At 44.1% G+C, this 25,052-nt stretch overlaps 1 protein-coding gene across 2 annotated transcripts in view; it reads left to right on the top strand.

Moving 5' to 3' along the window:
* Positions 1-7,484: 7,484 nt before the first annotated feature.
* Positions 7,485-25,052, top strand: part of ADCY7 (adenylate cyclase 7) — a 75,686-nt gene continuing 58,118 nt past the window's right edge. The window contains exon 1 of one of the 2 annotated variants that reach the window (XM_034426477.3): positions 7,485-8,062. The gene's annotated coding sequence lies outside the window, so the exon portion shown is untranslated. The remainder of the gene's footprint in view (positions 8,063-25,052) is intronic. The other variant, XM_034426476.3, reaches the window with a different exon arrangement.

The raw sequence follows: 25,052 nt of genomic DNA, 5'->3' as shown, positions 1-25,052 counted from the left end.
TTGCTTTCAAAATAGGAAACCCAGTTAACTTTATTAAAGGAAGGGATACGCGTTGCTGCGTTAAGGAAAAACCTGTTGATGACGTCTGTGTTTTAAGTCTTCCTTGTAAATCCGTCTGGTGTGTTTTCCACATGCGTTGGGCTGCAGTTTTCATTACTTGCTTATGCTGGCTTGAGAGGCAATGAGAGTTGTAAATCAACAGTTGTGGGGTTTTTTTTTTTGAAAAGCACCAGATTGGGGAAAGGGTGGTGTAATTACAATTCTGGTTTGTTTTTTTATTTTTTGTTTTTGTTTATTTATTATTATTATTTTTTTGCATGCTTTTATCCTGGATTTTTAAATTTTTATTTCTTTTTTTTTTTTCCCGCAAGAAAATAAATTCCCTTCTCTTGCAGCTTTATAGCTCTCCCTTTAAAAAAAAAAAAGGAGAATCGTTAATGCAAAATGGTTGAATTGTTGTTTTCTTTTCTCTTTTAAGAACAAAAAAAAAAAAACCCTGAATGTTACCTCATTCCCTTTTTCAGAGACTTTTTAATCCACCCTTAAGAGAGAATTAAAACAGTCTTCAATAACGGGGACGGCTTCGTCTAATGCTGTCTAAAGAGGCACCAAACGGTGCTTAATTCTTCCTGAAATTCTCCCGCTTCCTAAGATGGGTTCCTAGCTCAGGCAGGCCTTGAATTTTAAGACAGGAGTGAAATTTCGTGTGGTGAATGCAGAATGGAAGGGGTTGAATTGCAGTCACTTGCTTTATCTAAAGAAGAAGAAGAAAACCAGACAAAGGAGCACTTTAATGGATAGAATGTAAAAGTGACGTTTACTGTAACTTTTTATTTTATTTTTCTTTATAAAGAAGAAAGCGTGTATTCCGAATGTAAGATTATTTGGGTGTATGCGGTCTGGAGAATGAAAACAATATCCTTTTTTTTTTTTTTTTTTAACAAATACTGGCTTTTAGATGTTTTGTTTTATAAATTGCAGACCAACCTGAACTTGGTAAGGGTGCAAAAAGCTTTTTAAGTGAATAATAATTATAATAATGCAACACGACCAAAAACTGTCATGACTGAAAAATTAATAAAATAACGCTAGATGATAAAGCATTTTGACTTCAAAATGAAGAGAAAGGGGAGGGGGAAAAACAAAATACCATAATCGTCTTAAAACCCTAGGGATTTTTTTAAAAAATTTGAAAAAAAAAGTGTTAACTTGACAAAGTTCTTAGTTATGTTTTGTTCCAAACTTTTTTTTTTTTAAATCCAAATGCCTTCCGTGAACTAGAATTTGTCACAAGGATTCACATTATGCATTAAGCATTTATGCGGAGTTAAAAAATATGTTTTATAACTGTAGGCCTACCTTTACACTCTGTTTTGGGAACAAAATTTAAATTATTTCTAATCCAGTATTATTATTATTATTATTATTATTAGCTGCCATTTTAAAATGCTGTTACGAATGTAATACACCCGTCTGTATTACTGCACCACACTGAAGGTTTTTTTATTCAATTTTTCGGGAAAAATCACCCTCTTCGTTGGAAACAGGTGCCCTGTCAGGTTGCAGAGATTGGTGTTCCAATAAGCATGTGATTATTTTAATGTGGTGATAGCGGGAAGATAATCTTGATTCCATTGGGAATCTTAGGTTTGTCTCAATTTATGGTTTTCATAAATTTTAATGGAAAAATAGCTTTTCCTGGACTGCTCAAGTTTCATTTTGTAAACAGTATCTTTCTAACAAGAAGAAGAAGAAAAAGCATGAAGGAAAAATTGAGGAATTTTACTTGCCTCAAATAACCAGCATTGGTATTCATGAAACACATGTATATCTAGCAAATCTTTATTTAAACCGAACAGTTGAACTGTTCGTCTTTTTTCAATCTGAAGTTTAAAAAAAAAAAAATCACTTTCAGTACCTTTTAATTTTTGCCTGCTCATTTTATCTTGTACACTTCATCTCTGTATTCAATTCAAATCTAATTCCTTTTTTGAGTTTCAATACTTTTTTGTGAAAAATTTTGTGAAATATATATATATAAAAATAAATGTTTCAACAACGTTTCATCATTCATGGCATCTATTTTCTGTTTCAAAGGCATGTGATTTTTTTTTTCCTTCCCACCACTTTTTATTTTACCAACCAACTCGCCAAAATGACCAAGTTAACCATTGATAGACCTAAGGTTTGGATGTTGAATAGTAGAATTTCCTATCTGTTGACTAGAAACTTGATCCATTGGGCAAAGATGTCCTAAGGGGATATCAAAAGAATATGTGCCCCTTATATTGTCTTATTGGGAATTGGGGATGAAATGAGAAACATGTTTCTGCTCCAAGTTTGAAACAAGGGAGCTCCCTCAAAATGTCCTTTTAGAATCGCTGTGAGCTTTTCTTGCAGATGTTTCATTACCAAACTAGGTAACGACCTCAGTGCCAACACTGATGATGTTACCTAGTTTGGCAATGAAACGTCTGCAAGAAAACCACCAAGCTCAGAGAGCACCAAGGATCCCTAAGTTCAACCCTGAGCTACAAATATTCTTATCTATGATGGGTGGGTTGTGTCGGCATCTTACAAGTTGAAATGCTCTGTTCCAATCTTATGAGAGAATTCTCAAGTTCCTTTGAGCTCTTTTTCTTAAAATCTGAAAATCATTTGGCACGCCGGAGCCGAGCTCATGTGCCCACTGATATGGCTCCGCGTGCCACCTGTGGCACATGTGCCATAGGTTCGCCATCACGGGCATAGAGGCGTGTGGCTTCCATTCCCTTTTTGGCAATTAATCCATTTTGCAATAGTGCAACAAATTCTAATTCGGTTTTTTAAAAAGTCCTAAAGATAGAGTTGGAATCTAAATGCACTAAAATACTTGCAATGTTTGCAATAGTGGTGAATATCTGTAGCTCAGGTTTAGGATGTGGGTGGCTCTCGGAGCTTGTGGATTGGTTTCCCAAACTTTGCCAAACTAAGTGGAGTTTAGAGGACTTGCAATGTCCTTGGCTGACCAACAGATGGTGCTGGTCCATTAAAATTACAGAAAGAACTAGAGCAGGTTTTTGCTTCAAATTAGATTTCCCTACATAAGATACATACATTCCCTACATAGATTTCCCTGGCAAGGGATCTAACATGACACAAAACACCCTACCTGTGCCAAGTAATAAGAACAGGAGACTAACTGATACCTTATTGTAACTTCCCCCCCCCCTTATGTTCAATTTTGTCCGATTCTTATAAGATTGCCTGGACGAGTTGCTGCAGTTTCCTTGGCAAGGTTTTTCAGAAGTGGTTTGCCATTGCCTCTTTCCTAGGGCTGAGAGAGGAGACTGGCTCAAGGTCACCCAGCTGGCTTTGTGCCTAAGGCAGGACTAGAACTCACAGCCTCCCGGTTTCATGGCCTTCGCTATTAGACCCAAACGGGTGCTGCTTCTTTGCTCTTCTACAATCACCATGCAAATCAACAAACACCCTGGAGAGACCGAACACCAAAAATACATCAGTACTATGCTTGTAGAATGCAGTACATAGGCAAGTTCATTTTAACTTAAAAATAATAATACATAGAGGTTACTCAGCCTCGTTCCCAAGGTAACAGCTGCAGTCCAATCACCTAATAAATAGATGGCTATATAGCCATGAACCATTTCATCCAGTGGTGGGTTTCACATATTGTTACCACTGGTTCGCCCCCCGCACGCGCCATCCGCATATGCGCCCAGTCTTCCGTGCATGTGCTTTGCTCGCGTGCGCGCCTTCCGCATATGCATCCGGCTTCAAAAATGTGGCTAAATAGGACGTCATTATGCCGGGGTGGGGTAGGCAGGCCGGGCCGACCCCACCCGCAGTCACCGCTACCAATTTGCCCGAACCGGCTAAATACCACCTCTGACTTCATCTGAAGTGTGCCCTATTTAACGAAACAGAAAGGACGATTTATTTAAGGGAGAAGAGGAGTCTGCTCATTATTTAATCTCAAGCCACCTGTGCGGATGTTGCAACGGTCATAAGTGCGAGGACTGGCTGTAAGTCACTTTTTTCCAGTGCTGTTGAAACTTCAAACGGTCACTAAATGAATGGTTGTGAGTCAAGAACTAGTGTACTGCACCATTTCGGAGCTCCAACTTTGTGTATTGTGATCAGTGTAACCACGATAACTTGTCCTTTGTGATTTATGTGTCAAGCCCGCTTTCTGCGCTGCTCGAGACTCCCAGACGCAGACCAGTAGAGCCGAGATTATGGCCTGGAGTTGCAAGTAAACCAAGGAATCCCTATGGATTTTACTCTACTAGTTGTTGCCAATTCTAGGGGGAGGTACTCATCTCTGTTGGAAGACCATTGAGCCAGCGTAGTCCAAAGACATTTCTGTAGTTATGTGACCAGCATGACATCACAAAGTGCTGTTACCTTCCCACCGAAGTGGTTCCTATTCATCTACTCGCATTTGCACGCTTTCGAGCTGCTAGGTTGTCAGGAGCGGGAGCAAGGAACGGGAGCGGGAGCAAGGAACGGGAGTTCACCTCGGGAACTGGAACCCGGGCTGCCAACTTTCTAGCCAACAAGTCAAATGTCTTAGCCACAGCACTGGGGCTAAATCAAATCAAATCAAAAAGAGCCTTGGTACTACAGTGGTTTAAAGCACCCTGTTATTAACACAGCTGCCTGCAATTTACTGCTGGTTCGAATCTCTCCAAGGCTCAAGGTTGACTCAGCCTTCCATCCTTTCTAAGGTAGGTTAAATGAGGACCCAGTTTGTGGGGGCAATAAGCTGACTTTGTATAAATATACAAAAGTATGAAGGCTATTGCTTAACGCACTGTAAGCCGCCCTGAGTCTCCGGAGAAGGGCGGCATATAAATCAAATTAAAAAAAAAAAAATCTGAGTGAACGAATCCATCCTCCTGTTTTCAGGCCTTATTTCAGCCCATTTTCGAGGCTTTTTTTGGCCCATTTTTTGGGGGAAAAAACAGGCTGAGAAAACCCTCGAAAATGGGCGGAAAAAACCCTAGAAAACAGGCTGAAAAAAGCTGAAAAAACGGGCTGGAAAAAAAAACCTCAAAAACAGGCCAAAAAAAAGCCCCCAAAATGGGCTAAAAAAAACCCTCGAAAATGGGCTGAAAAAAGCCCAGAAAACGGGTCGAAAAAAGGCTGGAAAAGGCCTGGAAAAAGGCCCCCCCAAAAAGGGGAGGCCCAAAACTTTTTTTTTTTGTTCTGTTTTCCTCTTCTAAATTTAGGTGCATCTTATTGTCCGAAAAATACGGTAAATAAAACCAGCGTGCACCTCCCTGACCATTGTCCTCTCTCCAGAAAAACGGCCAGCCTTAAATAAAAGAAGCCCCTGTCAGGTGGGCTATTTTTGTTGAGGGATGACGGACGACGTAAGAATTAGCATCCTGCCGGGAGTAACAGGTGGTCAAGCAAATAAAGGAGTCTTTGTAATATAAACAAGGGAGGGGACCTGCCTGGTGGAAGAGTCAGAGAGAGACAGTAGCCAGGCGCTTCTAATTTGATGCATTTGCACAGGAAATGAAAGGATATCGCCAAGAATAGACGGTGCTTATGCAGTTAGCCGGCCTGATAAAGCTGCTTCCTCTCTACTTAAAAGAAAAGCAGATAGATATTCATATGGAGATTGCAGGCTTGGCTTGATCAGCTGATGCGATTCTTCCTTCTCCCCAATGAGATGCTTGTGGACAACATGCAGCATTGTCAGCTGGGATGAAGATCCTCTTTTTTAAAAAAAAAAAAAAATCATTTTTTTCCCCCCTCGGTAATTGCGTATCATTCGATGTCAAGAGAGCCTCTGGGAGTTTGAGAAGCAGAGCAATGTCGGCTATGAGAATATCTGCCTTCAACCTGCACTGAATGAATCCGAAGGGCTTTTAAAATATTCTTTTCGCCCCCTAAGATTGCAGCATAATTCTAATTTTGATTTAAATGGCTCCCTATTAGCCGCTAAGAGGATCCTTAGGGATTCCTTACAGCAGTGGTGAAATCCATTTTTTTTTTTATTATTGGTTCTGTGGGCGTGGCTTGGTGGGCATGGTGTGGCTTGGTGGACGTGGCTTGGTGGGCATGGCAGGGGGATACTGCAAAAATCTCCATTCCCATCCCAGTCCAGGGGGAGGATACTGCAAAATCTCCATTCCCATCCCAGTCCAGGGGGAGGATACTGTAAAATCTCCATTCCCTCCCCACTCCAGGGGAAGGGTACTGCAAAATCTCCATTCCCTCCCCACTCCAGGGGAAGGGTACTGCAAAATTCCCATTCACTCCCCACTCTGGGGCCAGCCAGAGGTGGTATTTGCCAGTTCTCCAAACTGCTCAAAATTTCCGCTACCGGTTCTCCAGAACCTGTCAGAACCTTCGGATTTCACCCCTGCCTTACAGCCTATCCAATGCGTGCTTGCCATCCACCCACCCAGTGGCGTTGGACGCCCGATTTATTTTTTAAAAAATCATTTAATAAATGATTTCTATTGGGCCAGATCAGCGAGAATCAGAGAAGTTCAACAAGGAGGCGACCATTAATCAGAAGACTAATAAAATTAGCAAAATTAATATGGATAAGATGGGAAAACGTTAGCTCTTCAAAGAGGACAGAAAGGAAAAGAAGACAAGGGGATGCGTTTTCAAGAAAGTGACCTCTTCGCCATACATAACGCTTTAATTATAGTTTTATATCATGTGTTTGTGAGTGTGTGTGTGTGTGTGTGTGTGTCTAATATTTGGAAATCAGAAGCTTCTTTTTCTATTTTTTTTCTTTCTCTTTCTTTCTGCATTTTTGCCTTCCTTCCATCCATCCATCCATCACTCTCCAAATCCATCCATCCATCCATCCATCTTCCTTCCTTCCTTTTCCTTCCTTCTTTTCCTTCCTTTCCTTCCTCCCTCCCTCCCATCCATCCATCTTCAATCTGTCCATCCATCTTCCTTCCTTTTCCTTCCTTCTTTTCCTCCCTCCCTCCCTCCCTCCCATTCATCCATCCATCTTCAATGTCTGTCCATCCATCTTCCTTCCTTCCTTCCTTCCTTCCTTCCTTCCTTCCTTCCTTCCTTCCTTCCTTCCTTCCTTCCTCCCCCTCCCTCCCTCCCATCCATCCGTCTCCAATGTCTGTCCATCCATCTTCCTTCCTTCCTTCCTTCCTTCCTTCCTTCCTCCCCCTCCCTCCCATCCATCCGTCTCCAATGTCTGTCCATCCATCTTTCTTCCTTCCTCCCTATCTTCCTCCATCCTTCTCTCTCTCTCTCTCTCTCTCTCTCCTGCTCTTTACATTAGTTGATGTTCATTTTTATCTGTTTTTGTACAACTTTAACAACAACAAAAAGCACAGCTCCGGGCGAGGGGCACCGAAAATACCTTTCCCGCGGAGTGGAGGGGGGCAAGGGAGGAAGAGAGATGGGGGCGGCTAGAGGCGGGGCTTCCCCGAGGCCCCGCCCCCGAGGCGCACCTGTTCTGCGGGCAGCTGGCTTTTGCGCGCGTTCTCCCGGCCGGCGGCTGCGCCCGCTTAGGATCCGCGCAAAGCGGAGCGCTCCCCTCGCGGAGGCAGCGCCGCTAGAGGGCAGGGCCGGCGAGCCCGGGCCGGGGTAGGGAGGGTGGGGGGAAGGCTGGTGGCAGCGCCTTTCCGCTTTTGAGTCACTCTTCCTCGGCTGGGCTTCTTTTTTCTCTCCAGCCGAAGAAGGGGAAGGAGAAAGAGAAAGAGAAGGAGTGATAAAGAAGAAGAAGAAGGACTAGAAGGAGAAAGAGAAGGAGGAAGAGTGATAAAGAAGGAGGAGGAGGAGAAGAAAGAGCAAAAGAAGGAGGCGGAGACCTAGAAGGAGAAGGAAAAGAGGAAGGAGAAGGAGGAGAGAGAGAAGGAGTGGTAAAGAAGCAGAAGGAGGAGAAGGAGGACTAGAAGGAGAAGGAGGAAAAGAAAGGAGGAAGGAAAAGGAGAAGAAAAAAGAGAAAAGGGGGGGAAAGAAGGAGAAGAGAAGAAGGAGAAAGAGAAGAAGGGGAAAAAGGAGGAGGAAGGAAAAGGAACAGCTCCAGCAGCGGCTCTCGCCCGGACCGGCGGCGGCCAAGGTGAGGCTCCGGGACGGCTGGCCGGGCATCGCAGATGCGGGGCTGGGCAGCCTGGCAAATTCTCTGCCTGGCCCAGTAAGGGAAGGGCGTGGGCGTCCTGGCCTCTCCCTCCTTCCTTCTTTGACGACCCCAGCCCGCTTTGGCGTCCCCTCCGCTGGCGGGGAGGGTCTTCTTGGCGCGCGGGGAATGGTGGTGATGGTGGGGCGGTTTTGGGGAGGGGGTTTCACTGCCTGGGCTGTAAAACAAGGGAAAAGAGCAGGGTCCCAAGGTCGCCCACCTCCTCCTTTCCCCATGCTTTCCAGATGTGGCCTTGCTGGTTGCCAGGGGCAAGAGCGCCAGTCCTTTTGGGGAGGGGTCCTGGAGAGAGAGAGAGGTGGTCCCAGAGGTGGGACCTGCCTCTACCCTGGTCCTTGCCTAGCTGGGGAATGTGGAGGGGGGGCTGAGATGGGGGGGGCTGATGAAAGGATTTAGGGGAGCTGATGAAAGGATTAAGGGGGGTATTGACCTACGGAGATGCCCTTTGCTGAAGGCAAGAAAGGTTAACAGGTGACAGAAGGATTTGGGAAGGGAAGGGTAAGTTGTGGCTTCTTGGAACACTTTCGTCTTCCTGGAGATGTTGTGTATGTGTACACAACTTGGGTACCTGCCCAAACCAAGCTGATGACTTAAAGCAGACAAAAGTGTTATTATCGCCAACACAGGAGGTGCTGAATCTGGGGGAAAGGGTCTTGCATCTTGGAGCAGTCGAGGATGTTAGGATGGGCTTTCAGTGAAAAGAACTGCTACCGTCTTCCCGTTCGGTTCCTTGAATAAGCCAGCAATCGTAGCTTAAGAAGGGCCGTTCCCAAATTGGTGTTTTTCCAGAAACGAGTGAATTGCAGATCTTCTGAAGGTTTTATGGAGGCGGAAGACCGAAGGCTGGTGAAGTGATGGTGCACCAAAGTATTTTAAGTCACCTTGGAAAGATGGTCATAGATCATCTTGGCTTGAGTGGGTGAAAAGCCTGCTCCAAAATAAGGACGCCTGCTCTACCGTATCTGTGTGAATCCTGGAATTACATTGCAAGGGTGGGACTCGCACATTGCGTTAAACCATCATTGGTTTGATGAATTCATTGTAGTTGACCAGGATCGGGTACCACCCTAAATCAAATAAGCTTTCCGGTGTGCAACTATAGGCCAGTGCAAGCTGCCAAATACAATCCAGGCAACTGAAGCTTCCCCAAATTAATACAGGCTCAGGTTGTGCAAAACGTTCAGCCGAGATCCTTGGCAAAACAAGTTGGCATGAACACAACAATATTTTTGGGGGGGAGGGGGGTGATGGTTAAGGCAGACGTGTCTTTTGCAAGTCTTGCATCTGATTCAAAAGTTCTTCCTGGTTTACTCACATAGTCATGCACAGACACTTATCTTCACTCCAAGAGGAACTGTCATCATTCTGTGTGTGTGTGTGTGTGTGTGTGTGTGTGTATTTGTCTGGGGACAGCTTCCAAGGCAGTACCATCAGCCTTGCAAAAGACACAATTGTTTTAGCAATTTGATCAGTGGCGGTTCGTTTGCGTTAAGGCATGTTTCACAACCTTCATGTGGAATATTTGTTGCGTTCAGTGAGGGTGCTCCCTTGATCTGAAGTCTTGCAAGCCATGGTGGTTGGCTTCTTCGCACAGCATGCTAAACCCCAATTAAACCGAATTCCGGCTTAATCCGTCTTGGCTCAGCTATCTCAGAAAATGCTATGAGGCCAAAGGGAGCTCAGTTTTACTTCACTGTGTACAAACTAAAACGCCATTAGCACACTTGTGGCTTTGTGTGTCATGTTCCTTTAGACCAGGGGTAACAAACTCAAGGGCGGCAGGCTGGATCTGGCCTGTGGGGCGCTTAGATCTGGCCCGTGGGGCCGCTCTTGAAACTGCGAAGGACCGGCCCATGGTGCCTCTGCCAGCGAAAACAGAGCTCAGGAAGGCTGCGTGTGGCCTGCCCGGGCTCTGTTTTCGGCCGCGACGGCCTCCTGCAGCCCTCTGCCAGGGAAAACAGAGCCAGGTGAAGCCTCCCCGAGTGATGTCGAGCTAGCCACACACACCCCGGCCACGCCACGCTCCCCCCCTCCCAGGTCAAACACAACCCTGATGTGGCCCTCAATGAAATCGAGTTTTTCACCCCTGCTCTAGACCGCAATTCATTTATGATTCATACAGGGGTGAAATTCCCTTCCCTTCCCTACCGGTTCATAAATGCGCACGCCTTCTGCACGTGCGCAGAGGCTGAAAATCGTTGCAAAAAAAAAAAAGGGACGTCATTACATCCGTGTGGGTGGGCCGGGCTTCGCGCAGTCAGCCCTACTGTATCGCGTGATCCAGTAGGAACCGGCTGAATTTCACCTCTGGATTCATAGTACGGTATAAACCTGACATTTGTGTTAATTCAGACAGCCATGGTTGAGTTTACCCTGAATTAGTCGTTGCATGGATCTCTTTCTTTCTCCTGGTTCTAATGCCCCGAGTTCTTGCCAATATTGTTCAGCAAGGCTTCGAAAATGTGACACGTGTCAACAGAAAAGCAACCCAGTCTTAACTATTTCCAACGCGAGCTCGGGACCCAGCCGTCTACACCGCAGGGGCGTTGTGTGTTTTGCAAAAGAGGGAGCTCAATTAGCCATTGAAAACCATTTTACATGGTGCCCGAATTCAGGCATTTTCTTGCCCCGCTGTTGACACACCTTTCTCTTGGAGTGCGAGGGAGCAAATATTTTACCAAGTGACATCTATTAACCAATCTGTACTCTAATCTGCTCCTTAAATCACCCAGGTTCGTTTCCCTTTTTAAAGGCCATTTCCGTTCGGTAGAGCCGCTTCTGCCTTTTTGTAAGCTTCTCTACACAGATGTAAGACGGCGCAAAACAAACAGCAGGGAAATCGTACTTCTCTGAAATGTTTTCGTGGCTGAAGAAGTTGGGGTGGGGGGGGGGAAGTTTGGCAAGTGGAAACATTGCAAATTTTTGGTTCTGGGCAAGCAGTGCATTTCGTGGAACTGCTGCGGATGGGGACATAAATTTCCAGCATTTCGTTTTGGAGGGAGGCATTTATTGTTGGAAACCAGATTCTGTTTGCCAGAAGGAGAAGTGTCATCAAAATTGCTTCCCGATAACGTAAGTTTTGAGTTGATGACCCCGTTAGCGGATTTGAATAGGTTTGTCATTTGAAAAAGCGCATCTAAAGAAAAGCGTGTGCTTTATTTTGGGCAACGGTAAGGACCGCAGAGCAGGGACAGGTTTCAAAACCCGTCGCTACCGGTTTGCTTGTGGGCGCACGCATGCTCGCGCATTCGCGGGCCACTTCTGCACCTGCGCAGATGCATCTGGGTGGGTGGAGCCTTCCGCCACCACCGCTACCAGTTCACCCGATCCGGGGTGAACTGGTAGCAACCCACCACTGCTACAGAGGGTCCTGGATTTACGACTGGTTGCTCAGCGACCGTCTGAAATTATGACGGACTTCTCCAGGGGTATTTACGACTGGGTTGAGAAGTTCTGATGGCTGTTTTCCCCCTAATCCAGGGGTGGGCAACTGTGGCCATTTGCAACCTGTGGACTTCAACTCCCAGAATTCCTGTGACAGCCAAGCTGGCTCAGGAATTCTGGGAGTTGAAGTCCATAGGTTGTAACAGGGCCACAGTTGCCCACCCCTGCCCTAATCACATGATCCCATTTCAACTGAGGATCAGCTGACCCATTTGCAGCATCTCCGGTGGTCACATGATCACCTTTTACAATGTTGTTGGTTCAAAACTGGCATTTATTTCCAGTTTGAAGGAAATGGGTCCACGATGAATAATTAATTGATCCACTTAATGACCACTGTGTTTGCTTGGTGACTGCAGCATTCACTTAACAACCACCGCAAAAAAAGTTTAATTTTTCTTATCCTTCCTCACTTTTCTTCCCCTCTTCCTCCCCCACCGTTTTCCTATTTACTTTTGCATTTTGTATCTGATAATATTTTATAACTCAACAAAAATGTTAAGCCAGAAACAACTGCCGGGAAAAAAAAGGTTGTTAAAATCAAATCGGTCACATGGATGGCCTGCTTTTACAAGCGCTAAAGGATGAACTACACTACGGTCGTAAGTTGAGGACTACTGTATGCTTTTCAGCGCGATTTTGGATGAAAACGTCTTGCGCTTCTCTTCCTTTATTGTCATGTCACAACGTAGCTATCTTTCTGCAAAGCCGGTTCCCCGTTCTGCCCATCTAAATGCCGAGTGTCGATCATAAATCACACAAGAAAGCAGTGGTGAAATCCAAATTTTTTTACTACCAGTTCTGTGGGCGTGGCTTGGTAGGCGTGGTGTGGCTTGGTGGGTGTGGCAGGGGAAGGATACTGCAAAATCTCCATTCCCATATCACTCTTGGGGAAAAGATATTGCAAAATCTCCATTTCCACCCCACTCTGGGGCTAACCAGAGGAGGTATTTGCTAGTTATCCGAGCTACTCAAAATTTCCGCTGCCGGTTCTCCAGAACCTGTCAGAACCTGCTGGATTTCACCCCTGCAAGAAAGATTTTAATCTCAGGGCTCTGTCCATAGATCCATAATGGGATATGGCCTCTCTTGGACATGGCAGGCTCAGCTTCCTGCCTGTGTATGCCTGAGATTGTTTTCACATGGTTTTTGGGTCCCTCCTTCTCTGCAGGACCTGTGTGACTTGTAAGAAAATGAAGGATTTCCTTAAAAGATTTGCTCTCGTTCTGTAAGAACCCTTAGGGTTTGCAATGCTGCCTTTTCACGCTGGACAAATGGTGAATTATCCCCACCCGGTATGAGGAATGACAAACAACAGAGCACACAAACCGTGTGGAGAGAACATCCTACTTGCCAGGACCTGTTTCCAAATGCAGGACTTGACCTCAGCTTAGCAAATCTTGTTTCTGACGAAAAACGAAATGTGGCGCAAACAGTGTGAGTTTACAGCGTTGGTAGAGCTCTGAAGGGCATGTACAATTATGTCAAAATGACAGAGGTACTTTCCCAAACTAATTTAGAACTTGGTTGGGGAGTCCTGATGGATCCGGATCAGAGGTGGGTTTCAGAAGGTTCTGACAGTTCTGGAGAACCGGTAGCGGAAATTTTGAGTAGTTTGGAGAACCGGTAGTAAAAATTCTGACTGGCCCCACCCCCATCTATTCTCTGCCCCCCCAAGTCCCAGCTGATCAGGAGGAAATGGGGATTTTGCAGTAACCTTCCCCTGGAGTGGAGAGGGAATGGAGATTTTACAGTATCCTTCCCCTGCCACACCCACAAAGCCACACCCACCAAGCCATGCCATGCCACGCCCACCAAGTCACACCCACAGAACCGGTGGTAAAAAATTTTGAATCCCACCACTGATCTGGATCCAAAATGTTTTTCTTCTCCTATAATCTGTAAAAAAAAAAAAAACTCCACATTTTTCTGTTCTGACCCAGCCTTAGCAGAAACAAGAAACAGACTCCATGTCACGAAAAAAACCCTCTTTATTTGATTTGCCTCTTGTGAATTAATGGCATTCACCCACCGAAAAGTCCAGGCAAGAGTCCTGCAAGGAGTTAACTGCAGTAACAGACCTTATCAATTCCTTGCAACTGTGAGCTCCCAGCCGAAAGGCTGCAAATTAAGTTCTGGCAAGCAGTCTTTGTGGCATGAAGCACAATGAGCAAAATCTTCAGAAATACGAACTGTTGTCTTCTACGACAACCACTCCCTTTTCCTTCTATTTATTCCCCAGCCAGGGAGAGGCCATTCAGCATCCATGGGTGCTTTGCTTCCTGAGTCGACTCCTTGTCCTCCGTTGTTCACCTCTCCTAACTGCTCTACGCATACGCGCATCTGGAACAGGCCCCAACTGTTCTTCCTCCTCACTCATCTCAGCCTCCAAAGGCAGCTGCCTCTCCGGTGGCTGGGAAATGTCGGATGGCCCTGGCTCTATCTCTGTGTTTGATGCAGAGCATCCATCAGAGCCTTCCCCAGACTCCAGAACTGGCCCAAGTTCCTCCCCAACCTCCTCATCGTCCAAGTCTGCCGCCAGCTCCACTGGCAGCTAGCAGGCCACAACATTCTCCTCCTCCTCTCTGTTATGTCATCTCTTTATATCTGAGTTAAACGGCAAGCTAGTTATGGGATATGTCTATGGAGATTTTCAGTCATCCAGATCATACTTGTCCCAAAGGTGCTTTCTCAAGAGGCAACTGGACTTTCTGGTTTTTCTTTGAAGAAGTTTCACTTCTCATCCAAGAAGCTTCTTCAGCTCTGAAGAAGAAAAATAAGAAAGTCCAGTTGCCTCTTGAAAAAGCACCTTTGGGATAGTTATGGAACAGTTCATTTGTTGATAGGTGCAACTAATCCTGCTAAGCCAAAGCTAGACAAAACATGTTGTGCAAATCCATCTGGTTGTGGTTTATTCAACAAATAAGTTGTTTTAGTGTTTGTGAACGCAAGATTTTTGTTGTGCTTTGTACTTCTCTCTACTGCCTCTCTTATCAGTTCATTATCCTACTCAGTTTACTTCCTTGGCATGTGAATATATTATATGAGTGAATATTTAGGAATTAATTGTACCAATATGCTCAGATCTGAGGTTCACTGATAACTGGAAGATAAAAATTATAAAAATTCTGACTCAACGTTTCTCAGCCTTGACAATGGTGATAGTCCACTTGTCTTAAAGATGTTGAGGAACATTCTTTTGATTGTCCCAAAGATATTTTTTTTCAAGAGGCAACTGGACTTTCTGGGGTTTTTTTGAAGTCTTCTCATCCAAGAAGCTTCTTCAGCTGATTGGACACAGCAGCTTCATAATTCCCTCATGGAGTTACGTTTTCTATTAGAATTTAGCACTTTTTGATAACTAGACAGATTTCTCTTTTTGGTTTTTCAACGTGTTTAATTTATAAGTTTCCCCCGTTTCAGAACTCTGGCAGTGTCCTCGAAAAGAACAGAAAATGAAAACCACGGCAAGATTTGTCATGAAGACACTAATTCTGAAAAGGTTTTGATGTCTAAGGGGTTGGACTTGTGAAGACAGGAGTCTAATCAGCGTAGGATGGAAAATAAAGAGATCTTAAATGGTGAACTACATATTTGTGGGATAAATTCAAGAGTTGCTTTTTTTTTTAAAAAAAAAAAAACCCAGTAGGATATCAATCAGCTCTGAAAATAAAAAACTTACTTCCCTCCACTTTACAGCTATTTCTGTTCTGAGAAGATAGCTTTTAGTCTGAGTCAAACGAGCAACTAAATATAGCATTAAATTGGCTACTGAGGCCTGATGTGTATAGGATATGAAATCAAACCTTGTTTTGCTTGAGTCTGCGTTTGGCTTTGTTAGAACCGTTGTTGCTTTTAAATTATGGTTTACAAATTAAAGGTAAAGGTAAAGGTGCCCCTCGCACATATGTGATAGTCATTCCCGACTCTAGGGGGCGGTGCTCATCGTTTCAAAGCCAGCGCTGTCCGAAGACGTCTCCATGGTCATGTGGCCGGCATGACTCAACGCCAAAGGCGCACGGAACACTGTTCCCTTCCCACCAAAGGTGGTCCCTATTTTTCTGCTTGCGTTTTTTACGTGCTTTTGAACTGCTACGTTGGCAGAAGCTGGGACAAGTAATGGGAGCTCACCCCGTTACGCGGCACTAGGGATTTGAACTGCTGAGCTGCCGACCTTTCAATCAACAAGCTCAGCGTTTTAGCCACTGAGCCACCACATCCCAGTTTACTACCACCTCCGTGGTTTACCAGATTAACCATGTTATAAAAATCCAACTGTGTTTCCTCAACAATCGTGGTTAGACGAACCATGGCATGGTGTGATGGGTAGACATATTCAACACACAGCTTCCCATCACTGTAGATGCTAAATCGTGATTCAGAAACCACACTGCTGATTCATTGCATAAGCAACAAACCCACTACGGATATTTGTATAAACTGAAAACCCATTCCCATGTTGCATACGGCATGACTGTACCCTGTATGACTACACCAGTTGAATTTTCAATCAATTGTCCTTTCCGTCTTCCACGCTCCCTCTGATTAAGGGGGGGTGGAGCAGGGGGATTTTTTTGATGGTGTCACCCCATTTGTGAAACATCTCCAGATGTTCTGATGAATTGAGAGATGACGTTCGGTGGTGATTAAGCGGACTGTACTACAAGCTGTGGATTAAACACCGCGATGAAGGACACATCTGCGTTGTTTCCAAATCAAACACGTTATACAGGGAACCAGGTCAGGAAAGAAAGTAAGGATTCAACAAACAGAGAATGTATGAGGTCTTTAATCTGGGATAAACTCTTCTGAATTAGTACCTTGCTGTCATTTTTTTTATATATATGCGTCCCTTCTCCGGAGACTCAGGGCGGCTTACAATGCGTTAAGCAATAGCCTTCATACTTTTGTATATTTATACAAAGTCAGCTTATTGCCCCCACAATCCGGGTCCTCATTTTACCTACCTTAGAAAGGATGGAAGGCTGAGTCAACCTTGAGCCTGGTGAGATTTGAACTTGCAGTAATTGCAGGCAGCTGATGTTAATAACAGTGCTTTAGTCTGCTGCGCCACCAGGGCTCTAGTTCCATTTCCTAGTTTCCTCACTTCATCTCTTTTTCTAGGGACGATTCAATTAGTTGGACCAAACAAACCAGGATTGCTAACTAAATCATGGTTATTTGAACCAAGGGCAGGTATATATATGATGCATTCTCATTCCATGTCTGCAATGTTTAGGATTGTATGTTTGTTTTCCATCCAGGATCACAATCTTGAGATTTTATTGCAGAAATATTCGCCACTATTCCACATTTTTATTTTACTTTCTCTGGCAAGACATTTTAATTGGCTTTGGTTTGGATAGGAAATCTTGAAACGTTAGACCGGTGACGTTCCCCTGTTTGCTTCTGAGTTCCCAGCTTAATCCGCTTCTTCTGTAGCTTTTTTCATAATGCATTTACCTCATTCGCTGATTCCTGGCTTTCTTGAGCAGCTAATTATGCAGAATTTCTCAAAAGCCCATTGAAAGACGGAATAAACGATTCCAGCTGCTTCTGTTTTTATCTTTCCTTTCGGGCTGGCACTGAAATACTAGCAACTCCTTTGGAATTCAATGGGGCTTACTCAGAAGTATATTCGCAGGAATTAAAGACCCAGTTTCATGGGTGGAAACAGTATTTGGGAGGACAAAAATAAATAAAGCACAAATATTTTCAAGCCATGTTTTCCTGCAAGAGAGCGTCTCGGTTCAGGCAGTGGATGATGGATAGTACCTGTTCTTCCCAGGTCCGTGAAAGGCCTTGGATGCAAGGGTGCTACTCAGCAGGTTCTGACAGGTTCTGGAGAACCAATAGCGGAAATTATGAGTAGGTTCTGGAGAACCGGCAAATACCAGCTCTGGCTGGCCCTCCTCCATAGGTAGAATGTTCCACTGTTGATCTTGTACAATAATCAAGAAGATTTTATTATATTTAGATGGAATCTAGGTTAGCCAAAACTTCTTCCTGTCGTTTATGGTTCTACTTGTGAGTTTTGGCCACCTTCTTCCTTTCAACTTCCCTTTATGAACTTTTTATACTTTCTTTCTTGCCTCCCAAAGGTGCATCTTACTATCTTAAATAACCTACAGTCCTGGTTTGAAAGGGGGGAAAATACGGCTTGGAAAGGAAAGAGGGAAAAAAAAAAAAAGATCAATCAATTTAAGGTAACAGCTCTTTCCAGCTGTCAGGCAGATGTGTTGGCTACATCGAAGCTAGGCGTGGATCCAAACGGCAACGCGAATCGTTTCAAAAATTATTGGAATGGAGATTTGTCTCGGCTTGATCGGGTGCTGTTGGATAATGTTGTGTTAGAGCCAGTTTTGCAAAAAACCAAAAAACTTTAATGCTTGGCTTCCATGTCTTCTGTTGGGGTGGTTTCTTAAAATCCCTACCCCGTGTTCATAAGGATCTCGTGGAGCCACATGCCAAAGGCTGTTTAACTGGTTAGAATCAGAATTGGCTTAGGTCATCCACAAACTCTGGTTTATAAAGCATTTACTTGGATGGGGTGGATGGATGCAAATTCTGTGCTTCTTCTAGCTTTTGCCAGAAAAATAGTCACAGCAGAATACCAGATACAGTTGGTTTGCTTTTAGGAGCAAGAGAAGCAAAGGGACTTTCTTGCTTTGCAGCTCTTTGAGCTTGGTGGTTTTCTAGCACTGATGACGTCACCTAGTTGGGTCATGAAATGTCAGATAGCACTAAGGACCCTATATCTGAACTACAAATATTCTCTTCTATTGGGAGCTAGAGCTGCACAGATCTTCCAAGTTACACTTGCATGTGTTCCGACCTAGGCTCACTTAGTCATTACAAGACACGATTAGTCCCAAACAAAACTATTTTATTATAACAGCTGAGAATTACTTCATTCCCAGCTGAGTCCAAATTAATTCCAAAACAAGTCCTTCAGAAAGAAGTCCTTTGGGCTTATCACAAACCTTTATCTTCTTTGGCACCCTGCCAAAGGCCTTTCTTGGCAAAGCCCCACGAAGTTCAGAAACGAGATGCCAACTGGAAACAGATTTAGCAACATTGCTTTCCACAAAGAGCCCAAGAGCCTTTGCTACTCTTTTAAGCCTTATGGGAGGGGCCAATCATCTCCTGGCCTTACTCCCGAGTTGTCCCTTTTGCTTCAGCTGCTCTTGCCTTTTGGCAGCTCTTCGCATGCGTGCACTAAGAACAGGCTCCTCCTGTTCCTCTACCTCTCTGCTGTCCGACTCTGAAGGCTCCAGAGTCCGTGCATCACACCCAGATGGCCCTGACCCCATCTCTGCCATCGACGCAGACCCCTCATCCGGGCCTTCCCCAGACTCCAGGACTGGCCCATGGTCCTCCCCAGCCTCCTCACTGTCTGACTCTGCTGCCAGGTCCGCAGGCTGCTGGTGGGCCACAACAGCATGCTTCCCCCAAGCTTCCATCAAAGCAAAGTGTACCTTTGATGATCTGCGCAGCTCTAGTTACTGATAAAAGAGAATATTTGTAGTTCAGGGTTGAACTGTAGGATCCTTGGTACTCTCTGAGCTTGCAGACGTTTCATGACCCAAATTGGTGACATCATCAGCGCTAGAACCCTACTCCCTTCTAGCACTGATGATGTCACCTAGTTGGGTCATGAAACGTCTGCAAGAAAACTACCAAGCTCAGAGAGCACCAAGGACCTCACAGCTCTTCTTGTTGGTGTTGGGTTTCCTCCTACAGCATGGCAGTTTTGATCCCATATGTTGCATTTACTACACCTTATGGACAGGGGTTCTTTACAATGCAAACAGTCCCAGTTTTCTGCAAAAGTAATTTTTAGCAAGGCAGGAAGGCGTCCTAGGAAGCTTCTGTACCGGTTTGATTTGATGTATTTATTGCGGAGGTCTCTTAAATGAGAGGAAACCATGCCTTGGGTGTTATATCGGGGTCTGGGAGTTTCCTTGCTTGGTGTGGCTTTCAGTGGAGAGCCGATTCTTAATTTCCTACCTTATCACAGAATCAACATCCATTTTTCAGTATCTGGCATTGCTATTGTGGATACTGGCGTTATTAACGGAGCGAGGGAGAACCTAATTCTGGGACAGAATTGTTCTTTTAAGAGCCGCAAGTCCTTGGGTGGAGGCCAAGATAGCAGAACCGAAACTTTCTGTTTGAAAAACATGTTTTTCTACTATCCCCAAAAAAAGCTCGAGAAAATACAGGTGGCTCTTAATTGTTTATTTGATGCTTTGTTTGATTAGCAGAGGCTAAACTATGCTTGGTGTGTTTGGTTTTTTTCCTCTTCTTCCTCCACCTGCTCCTTCATAACTTGTAACTTTATAAACTTACCGGTCCAACTTATTTTATGAAAGATCGTTGCGAAATACAGAAAGTACAACAAATTCTTCCACCTTTTCAAAACTTTTCAGCAGTACGGCCGGTTTTACTGGTGGCACCTAAGTCACCTTAATAGGGATGTGGTGGCTCAGTGGCTAAGATGCTGAGCTTGTCAATCGAAAGGTCGACAGTTCAGCGGTTTGAATCCCTAGTGCCGCGTAAGGGGTGAGCTCCCGTTCCTTGTCCCAGCTTCTGCCAACCTAGCAGTTTGAAAGCACATAAAAAATGCAAGTAGAAAAATAGGGACCACTTTGGTGGGAAGGTAACAGCATTCCGTGCGCCTTTGGCATTTAGTCATGCCGGCCACATGACCACGGAGACGTCTTCAGACAGCGCTGGCTCTTTGGCTTTGAAACGGAGATGAGCACCGCCCCCTAGAGTCGGGAACGACTAGCACATATGTGCCAGGGGAACCTTTACCTTTACCTAAGTTGCCTAAGGAAGCTATGCAGGGCTCAAAAAATCCCCAAACTAGTTTAGACTTAGAAACTACAAAGAAGGAAGTGGGAAACCAAGTCTTAAGTGTTGCCGGCAAGACATTAGGACCAAATCACCAAGAATAGGGTTCCGTTGAAAGGACTTCTCTTTCAGAGATGGAGTGTCATGAGCTGGAAGTATATTAAAATCTGCTCTGATGCCCTCTTGATGTATTTAGACTACTGTTTCAAGAATCTGATGGTAGTTGATGGGCAACAGGTATGCTGGTTAAGAGTTTTGGGGCTTGGACACCTGGAGAATACAAGCTTAGGTAAATTTGGATCGTGAGCCAGAGCAATATAACGGTTAAGCTGCTGGACAAATTCAAGTCCACACTCAGCTATGGAGGGTTACTAGGAATAGAATGGACTGGACTGGACTGGACTGAAACAGAACCATGATAGAAGGGATAGTTTAGGTAGGGTAGGGTACAGTGGTGAAATCCAGCAGGTTCTGACAAGTTCTGGAGAACCGGTAGTGGAAATTTTGAGTAGTTCAGAGAACCGGCAAATACCACCTTTGGCTGGCCCCAGATTGGGGTGGGAATGGAGATTTTGCAGGATCCTTCCCCCAGGAGTGGGGTGGGAATGGAGATTTTGCAGTATCCTTCCCCTGGAGTGGGGTGGGAATGGAGATTTTGCAGTATTCTTCCCCTGGAGTGGGGCAGGAATGGAGATTTTGCAGTATCCTTCCCCTGCCATGCCCACCAAGCTACGCCCACCAAGCCACACCACACCCATCAAGCCATGCCCACAGAACCGGTAGTAAAAAAAAAAAACGAATTTCATGGGTAGGGTAGGGTAGGGTAGGGTAGGGTAGGGTAGGGTAGAGTAGAGTAGAATAGAATAGAATAGAATAGAATAGAATAGAATAGAATAGAATAGAATAGAATAGAATAGAATAGAATAGAAATTTGTGCCTTTTTTAAAAAAAAAAATAGACGAGTTAAAACAGCATTCCAGCCAATCTTTCCTCTAGTCTAAAGTCATTTCCATTCAGATTTTTTTTTTCTTTTCTTCCCAGTTAAATCCTCTTTAGGATAAAGAGTTTTCGGTCTGTGGATTAATTAGCATAATCTGCCAAAGGCAAGCCGAGGAAAATAAGTTACTAGGCAGGTGATGATGCCGTTCAAATAATGAGACTGTATCTGCCAAAGTTCGACCTTTCTCACGAGCTGCAGTTCTCTGTGTTCAAATTATTGTTCAAGGTGTTGCTTTTCAAGGGCAAAACTGTACATATGAGCTGCTGGCAGCTGTTCAAGGCCACACAGGGATCGTTTTATCTTGTCTCCAGGCTGTTCTGCAATCCATTCTGTTGCACTACAGGTAATAATCCTTGACTTAACAGTCGTAAGTCAAGTCGGATCTGATTTATCACAATTTTTACAGCGATTGTTAAATGACTTGCCTGGTTAGTGTCAGAATTCAGATTCCCGACAGGCGATTTTTGCTAGAAAGCGTTTCCTGCCTAAGCATGGGGTTGGACTAGAAGACCTCCAAGGTCCCTTCCAACTCCGTTATTTTATAAATGTTGGCTGGTCGACAAGCACAGAAAAGACAATCGTGATCCTGTGGTTTGTGTGGCTTCACATTTCAAAAATGGATCATAAATACAGGTATCCCTCGATATACAACTGTTCGTTTAGTGACCAAAGTTACAATGGCACTGAAAAAACTGACTTATGACCGTTTTTCACTCCTACGACTGTTGCAGCATCTCTATGACCATGTCAACTGATGGCAACTGATTCATATTTATGACAGTTACAGTGTCCCCGGGCTCACGCAATCCCCTTCTGCAATCTTCTGATAAGCAAAATCAATAGGATAGCCAGATCCACTTAGCAGCCATGTTCCTAACTTAACAACTGGCGTGATTCACTTAACAACGGTGGAAAAGATGCTAAATTATATGGTTTCTATTTAGAAATGACAGAAGTGGATAAGATACTCACAGGAACAGATGAACAAATACTTAAAAAATATGTATATAACCATCTATTTAGTATTGAATTAGAAGAAGAACAGGTAAAAGAAACAATGATAGCATGGGCAAAAAATTTCGGATATTCAATTGAGCTAGATAAATGGCAGCAGCTATGGGAAAAGAATTATAAATTAACAATGTCCACAGCATATAAGGAGAATCAATATAAAATGTTTTATAGATGGCATATGCCACCTGAAAAATTGGCAAAAAATATTTAAAGATAAATCTGCAAAATGTCGGAAATGTCATCAGATACCAGGATCAATATTATCATATGTGGTGGACATGTCCAAAAGCAAGAAATTATTGGATGAAAATCAAAACATGGTTAGAAGAAATAATACAACAACATATAGATTTAAAACCTGAACTGTTCCTATTGGTTCTTACCAGAGAAATTTAGGAAGGAAAAAATATATTTGATTGTACGTGTTATAACTGCAGCGAGGATAGCATTTGCACAAAAAATGGAAAGCAGAGAAAATCCCTATGGAGGGAGAAATAATTAAGAAAATATTGGATAGTGCAGAAATGAATAGATTGACTTTGACACTTGAAGAAAGAGAGGAATCGGAATATTTTAAGATATGGGGGCAATTTTATTATTGATTGGAGAAGAGAGGTATATAGAGTAATAATGTAAAGAAAGGTGGGAGAAATGGCATAATAAATGAAATGATAAATATTAAAGATATGTGAAATAATTGAGGAGTAGGGAGAAGACACAAAAGATGTACTCAGATGATACACTGATTGATTGATTATGTATTGTATGTTTGTTTATAAAAATAAAAAAAACTTTTTTGGAAAAAAACAACAACGATGGCAAGGACGTAAAATGGCACAAAGCTCACTTAACAAATGTCTCGCTTGGCAACTGAAATATTGGGCTGAATTGCGGCCTACCTGCAGTTCTGGAGAAGTTTGTTGTGACTTTGAATGGCCGCTAAATGACCAACCCTTAAGTAAAGACTACCTGTATCCATCAGTTTAATAACAGCAGTGGTGAAATCAAATTTTTAAACTACCGGTTCTGTGGGCGTGGCTTGGTGGGCGTGGTGTGGCTTAGTGGGTGTGGCTTGGTGGATGTGGCTTGGTGGGCGTGGCAGGAGAAGGAAACTGCAAAATCTCCATGCCCACCCCACTCCAGGGGAAAGACATTGCAAAATCCCCATTCCCACCCCACTCTGGGACCAGCCATAGGTGGCATTTGCCAGTTCTCCGAACTACTCAAAATTTCCGCTACCAGTTCAACAGAACCTGCTGGATATCACCCCGTAACAAACCCACCTTAAGGGGGCTGGGTGAATACAACCACCTTTTTTAGAAGAACAGACATAAGGGGTGCAAATTCATATGTGAGTGCTTGACTAAGCAGAACAGAACAGAATAGAATAACAGAGTTGGAAGGGACCTTGGAGGTCTTCTAGTCCAACCCCCTGCTTAGGCAGGAAACCCTACGCCACTTCAGACAAATGGTTATCCAACATCTTCTTAAAAACTTCCAGCGTTGAGCATCCACAACTTCTGGAGGCAAGTTGTTCCACTGATGTAGGAAATTTATTCTTAGTTCTAGCTTAGTTTACTCCTTGACTAGTTTCCATCCTTTGCTACTTGTCCTGCCCTCAGGTGCTTTGGAGAATAGCTTGACCCCCTTCTTCTTTGTGGCAACCCCTGAGATATTGCAACTCTGTTCTCATGTCACCCCTGGTCCTTCTTTTCTTTAGACATATCCAGTTCCAGCAACCATTCTTCACATGTTTGAGCCTCCAACCCCCTAATTCTCTTCGCTGCTCTTCTCTGCGCTCTTATTAGGCTTAGCATTTTCTTTTAGATCTTTTTCTTTTAGGTTTAGCATCATTTCTTCTCAAGGACACCTGTGCAAGATTTCTGCGTTGACGCATCCAGAAGGTACAGGGCGCACCGGAGCTGGTAATATATACATCGACATCCTGTTGTTGCCCTTATTGAGCTGAGAAGCATGTCCTCCCCCCCCTCTTCCTTGCCAGCTCTGTCTAAATGATTGCGGTGCACATGAAAAACCTCTCCAGTTACAGTGCAGTCTTTGTTAGGTAACCATTAAATGTACTTGAGGCAGAATGAAATTGGTTCTGCAAACTGTTGCTACGGAACTGCTGCCTGCGGTTATCGCTGTGTGCGAGGGAAGAGTTTGTGTGCTTTGCGAGCTGGAAAGCTGCTTAAATAGCGGGGCTGTTGTGAGATTTATTGTTATGTTTTTGTTTTTTTTACCCCTGTGACTCTTCTGCACAAGAGCACCGACAAATTAGTTATTTGCAACACCCCAAAAACAAAGAAAAGGTTGTCTCGGCGTGCAGATTCCTACTTTCGTAGGTTTTCTGACGTTGTTTAGTGGCAGCTACTTTGCTTGGGTTGTTTTTCATTTTTTTAAAAAAAATTAATAATATAAGATAAAAAGGTAAAGGTTCCCCTCGCACATATGTGCTAGTCGTTCCCAACTCTAGGGGGTGGTACTCATCTCTGTTTCGAAGCTGAAGAGCCAGCACTGTCTGAAGACGTCTCCGTGGTCATGTGGCCGGCATGACTAAATGCCAAAGGCGCACAGAACGCTGTTCCCTTCCCACCA

This window comes from Pantherophis guttatus, chromosome 11 (assembly GCF_059756535.1).
Source record: "Pantherophis guttatus breed Tessera chromosome 11, ASM5975653v1, whole genome shotgun sequence".
Classification (NCBI taxonomy): Eukaryota; Metazoa; Chordata; class Lepidosauria; order Squamata; family Colubridae; genus Pantherophis; species Pantherophis guttatus.
The sequence above is the reverse complement of the archived record's forward strand: the minus strand, read 5'-3'. Positions and strand labels throughout refer to the sequence as shown.